This window comes from Bos indicus x Bos taurus, chromosome 15 (assembly GCF_003369695.1).
Source record: "Bos indicus x Bos taurus breed Angus x Brahman F1 hybrid chromosome 15, Bos_hybrid_MaternalHap_v2.0, whole genome shotgun sequence".
In the NCBI taxonomy this organism is placed as follows: Eukaryota; Metazoa; Chordata; class Mammalia; order Artiodactyla; family Bovidae; genus Bos; species Bos indicus x Bos taurus.
Window position 1 is genome coordinate 69,043,698 of NC_040090.1, and position 5,459 is coordinate 69,049,156.

The window sequence follows — 5,459 nt, forward strand, 5'->3', positions numbered from 1 at the left end:
CTTCCCATCTGTACTGAATCATTTGGCAAGAAGTGGTCCGTAGCCAATGCAAATATAAGAAGAGTGCAGTAAAAGGTGGTGGTGGGCGACCTGGGAGAAGAAGGTTTAAATGTATGGAGCTATGAAAGCTTCCCAGGTGGCGCAAGTGGTAAAGAATCTGCCTGTCATTTCAGGAGGCTCAAGAGACTCTGGTTCGATCCCAGGGTGGGGAAGATCTCCTGGAGGAGGAAATGGCAACCCACTCCAGTACTTTCGCCTGGCGAATCCCATGGACAGAGGAGCTTGACAGGCTACAGTCCATAGGGTCACAGAGAGTCAGACATGACTGACCCAACTTAGCATGAGTGAAAACATCTCATCTTCACCTCCCACTAAAAACCAGCACTCCCACATCACTGTTTGCCCAAGGAACCATTCTTTCTCTACTTTGAGTTGTAGTTCCTTAGCAGCCCCACAGCCAGCATCCCTGCTCTGTGCCTTTGGCAGTCATCCTGGGCCTGGGAACGACTCTATCCTGTGTGGACACCTGTGGGTGCCTCCCAGAGTTCCTGAAAGGACGATGGATGGTTAACCACGGCCCACAGCTCCTGGGGGGCTCTACCCTTCTGCAAGCCGGCCAGGAGGAACCAGGGGCTCCTGGGTCCCGGCAGTGCACTGAGGGATGGGAGTAAGCATTGGGAGAGGGCGGACAAGTCAGAGCTGGAGGGGAAAGGACCATTCTGGAAGCACACCTAATAAAAAGGAAGTGTCCTCTCAGAACCCAAGGAGAAGACAGAGGGCCCCCAAACAGTCACACTGTGATCAGTGCTGCCAGGCAATCAAGGGGGTGGGCAAAGGAGTGGGTGGAGAGATGTTATTTATGGGGCAGATGGGAGAGCTCTGACAAGCAAATGCCAAGGTCAGTGTCAAAATAGCATTCATCTTCAGCCCTTGGTGGTGAAAAAAAAAAGTATATATAGTTTCTCTGAAACAGCACTGAGTTTGAGATCCCCTGTGGTTCAGTGGTAAAGAATCTGCCTGCCAAGCAGGAGATGCGGGAGACGCGGGCCGGATCTGTGGATCGGGAAGATCCCCTGGAGAAGGGAATGGTTACCCACTTCGCTGTTCTTAAGCCCAAAGGGTTAGGAAAGATGCTTGGCTTTCTTCCCAGGTCCAGACCTCGAGGAGGAGCCAGGCTTGCGAAGGTTTTTTGGAATTCTCTAAGGGGAGGGCCCTGGGTGTGGAGGGCAGTTTCTGCTAGCGGCGCGCTACAAAGAGGCTTTGTTCCGGGAGGACGCGCTGGGGCGGGCCTGGGAGGGGGCAGGTTTGGTCCCGCCCAGGAGCAAACACTGTGGCCAGCCTCCAACAATAGTTTTGTTAAAAATCAGGAATGCAGGAACGTGCCAGAGACCGTTTATTTTCCTTTGGGGTGGGACAGAGGGAAAGCCGCTCCCTTTCTTGAGCGGGACCGAGTGCTGTCCCTGCTTGCAGCACAGTGCCAGTTCCCAGGTCTCCAGGGAGGAGGCCGGTGACCATCCGCCCCTTCCCTTCGGAGACAGCGCACCTTCCCCAGCCATGATCATTTTCTCTGGCGCTAAAAAGAGACGCTCAGATTCCCAGGCCCGAAACCCGGATAAACAGCCCACATGGCTGAGTGGGTGTTCAGGCTTGGCTGACTCTTTGCGACCCCGTGGACTGTAGGTCACCAGGCTCCTCTGTCCATAGAGTGTTCCGGGCAAGAATACTGGAGTAGGTTGCCATTCTCTTTTCCAGGGGATATTCCTGACCCGGGGATGGAACCCGCGTCTCGTGCATTGGCTGGCGGATTCTTTACCACTGGGCCACGTGGGAAGCCACTCTTACCCAGCTCCAGTAGCGAAAGATGGAGCGGTGGTTGGTCCCCAGAGCAGGCAATCCTGCAGATGCTCCCAGAGGAGACACAGACGCCCACACAGACATATACACAGACACACAGACATACACACACAGACATACACACACACACAAACACACTTTGGGAAACCCCGCGCCCCCTTGTGGTGCAAAGAGCTTCTCCGCTCGAAGAAGGACTCCTGGATTCGCCGCTCAGGTCTCCATTTGGGGGTCCTCCGCTGTCTCCAGGCGCCTCTTCCATGGTCGGGGCTCGAAAGAGAAGGGGACCGAGGTTTGAAAGACTTTCTTCTCTGGGATCGCTGTCCCCCGCGCCCGCCTCCAGGTGGCTCTCTCAACCTGGGCAGGGGACCCAGTCGTAAGGTGATAGCCCCAGTTTGGAATCCCGTCCCGGGTGGCCTCCCTGGTGGCTCAGACCGTAAAGTATCTTCCCTGCAATGAGGGAGAAGCGGGTTTGATGCCTGGATCAGGAAGATCCTTTGGACAAGGGAATGGTGAGCCAAGGCAGTATTCTTGTCTGGAACATCCCAAGGACAGAGGTGCCTGGTGGGCTACAGTCCATGGAATTAAGGAGCGATCAACACTTTCAGCGTTAACACGAGTCAGGAGCACTTTCGGTTTCCCTGCTCCCGCCACCCCCGCCACCCACCCGCTCCCTGCGTCTCTGGTGACATTCGTTAGGAGGATGAGCTCAGAGAAGTATACCGAGTGAAGCCGGGATAGCCAGGTTCCCTCCCGGTGGCCGGATAAGGTCTTTCCTCCCCTCGGGCTGGGAGCCTTTGGGCCTCCGAGGGCAGTTTCAGATTCTCCCGGGAAAGTTGCGCTCGCATCTGTCCAGTTCTGCGTGAACCTCGGGGCCTCTCTGGACCCGCTGACGACCAGGGTGGGAAGAGAGAGAGAGAGCAGCCCTGGAGGGCACGCCGGCGGCCAGAGTGCGCCGCCCGACTCGGGCGCCACTGTGGCTCAGATGGTAAAGTGTCTGCCTACAATGCGGGAGACCTGGGTTCGATCCCTGGGTCGGGAAGATTCTCTGGACGAAGGCATGGCAACCCACCCCAGTATTCTTGCCTCCTGGAGAATCTCCATGGACGGAGGAGCCCTATAGTCCATGAGGTCGCAAAGAATCGGACACGACTGAGCGACTTCACATTCACATTCATTCATTCGCCCGCCCTCGTTGGCCTCTATGGGCGCACCCGCCGCGGCTTCCGCCCGGGACCCGCCTGGAAAGGCCGCGCGGCGCTCCCCGCGCGGAGCATGCTTTATTCCCGGATGCCGGGAAAGGGAGGCAGCGCTCACACCCGTTAGTCCACTTGCAGGTGCGGCTCCTCGGGAAACCCGCGGGAAGGCGGGAGCCGGCGAAATTGGAAGACGGTGAGCCCAGAGCCGTGAAGCCGGATGAATCGCAAGTATGGGGACAGACGGCTCCGATCCTCCGCTAACCCATCTGTCCCCACGTGACCAGATCTCCTGTGAGCCCCGTGAGGCGCGTCCTTACCGAGACCAGTGTCCCCTTCCCTCCTCTTCTCTGTGCTGCACCCCCGCTGAAAGACATGAACTCGGGTTACCGTGTAATCCGTCCCTCATGCACGCGATCTGGGCACGCTTTCCCCGTGGGCTGATTTCACAGGGTCACCGGCAGAGGGCAACTCCATTCCAAGTTCTTGAGGACCCCCAGCCCTGTGTCCATTCTCCACCGGCCCACGAGGTGGGGCTTCTGTTTTGCCTGTTTACAGCCGTCCTCATCCGGGTCTCTCAGAAAATTCTCCCGAGCCGGCCTTCCTCACCTGCAGTAAGGCCGAGAGGAGAGGGTCCTATGTATCCCTAGCACAGTATGAGCTGCCATCTGTCCAGATAACTGTGCTTTTTTTCTTCCCCTTACCACTTGTTTTTGGGTTTCCTTGGTGGCTCAGAGGGTTAAAAAAATCTGCCTGCAATGCAGGAGACCCAGGTTGTATCCCTGAGTGGAGAAGAAACCCTGGAGAGCGGAAATGGCTACCCACTCCAGTATTCTGGAGAATTCCACAGACAGAGGAGCCTGGCAGGCTGCAGTCCATGGAGTCACAAAGAGTCAGACACAACTGAGCGACTGACACTGAGACCTGTTTAAGTTTGAAGGAGCCACAGAATCGCCAGCCAAAGGAAAGCAGGCCTGGGAAGGCAGGGAGTGTGGCGAGGTGTGCTTGGGTGTGGACAGAGAGAGGGAGGACGACGGCTGGTTAGCCTGTGGCAGAGGGTGAGCCAAGGCTTTTCCTGCTTTCTGACATCCCCTCAGTTTCCAGTTCTGTTGGTATGTAGGAGCCCCTGCTCTGCCCCAGGCACTCACTTGCACACTGTCTTCCTTAGTGGAACAAGCTCTGGGCTTGCAGCTGTGAGATCTTAACTGGACTCTGGCTCTTTCTCTCCCTACGAATTTCCTTCTAGAGAAGCACCTCCTATTCATTGCACTTCCCACTATGCAATTAAGCACATCAGTTTATCCTTTCAAGACATATTCCTGTGTGCCAATATATGTCCCCTTGCCAAGCTTGTAGTCAGAAAATAAGCAATAAATACAATAACTATACTGTGTGTGTTAGAAGGGGGCCGGTTGTACAGGGTTTTGCAGACATTTTATGAGCTTTAATGTGAAATGCAGTACTTGGATGCAATCTCAAAAACGACAGAATGATCTCTGTTTGTTTCCAAGGCAAACCATTCAATATCACATTAATCCAAGTCTATGCCCCAACCAGTAACGCTGAAGAAGCTGAAGTTGAACGGTTCTATGAAGACCTACAAGACCTTTTAGAACTAACACCCCAAAAAGATGTCCTTTTCATTATAGGGGACTGGAATGCAAAAGTAGGAGGTCAAGAAACATCTGGAGTAACAGGCAAATTTGGCCTTGGAATACGGAATGAAGCAGGGCAAAGACTAATAGACTTTTGCCAAGAAAATGCACTGGTCATAACAAACACCCTCTTCCAACAACACAAGAGAAGACTCTATACGTGGACATCACCAGATGGTCAACACCGAAATCAGATTGATTATATTCTTTTCAGCCAAAGATGGAGAAGCTCTATACAGTCAGCAAAAACAAGACCGGGAGCTGACTGTGGCTTAGACCATGAACTCCTTATTGCCAAATTCAGACTGAAATTGAAGAAAGTAGGGAAAACCACTAGACCATTCAGGTATGACCTAAATCAAATCCCTTATGATTATACAGTGGAAGTGAGAAATAGATTTAAGGGCCTAGATCTGATAGATAGAGTGCCTGATGAACTATGGAATGAAGTTCGTGACATTGTACAGGAGACAGGGATCAAGACCATCCCCATAGAAAAGAAATGCAAAAAAGCAAAATGGCTGTCTGGGGAGGCCTTACAAATAGCTGTGAAAAGAAGAGAAGCGAAAAGCAAAGGAGAAAAGGAAAGTTATAAACATCTGAATGCAGAGTTCCAAAGAATAGCAAGAAGAGATAAGAAAGCCTTCTTCAGGGATAATGCAAAGAAATAGAGGAAAACAACAGAATGGGAAAGACTAGGAATCTCTTCAAGAAAATCAGAGATACCAAAGGAACATTTCATGCAAAGATGAGCTTG

At 53.1% G+C, this 5,459-nt stretch overlaps 1 long non-coding RNA gene across 1 annotated transcript; it reads right to left on the reverse strand.

The window, feature by feature from the left end:
* Positions 1-1,757: 1,757 nt before the first annotated feature.
* On the reverse strand, positions 1,758-3,780 carry LOC113905135. Its single transcript, XR_003514604.1, has 3 exons — positions 3,368-3,780; positions 2,575-2,740; positions 1,758-2,121 (listed from the first exon to the last, which is right to left on the reverse strand). It is a non-coding gene; the product is annotated as an uncharacterized LOC113905135 (long non-coding RNA).
* Between the last annotated feature and the right edge of the window lie 1,679 nt (positions 3,781-5,459).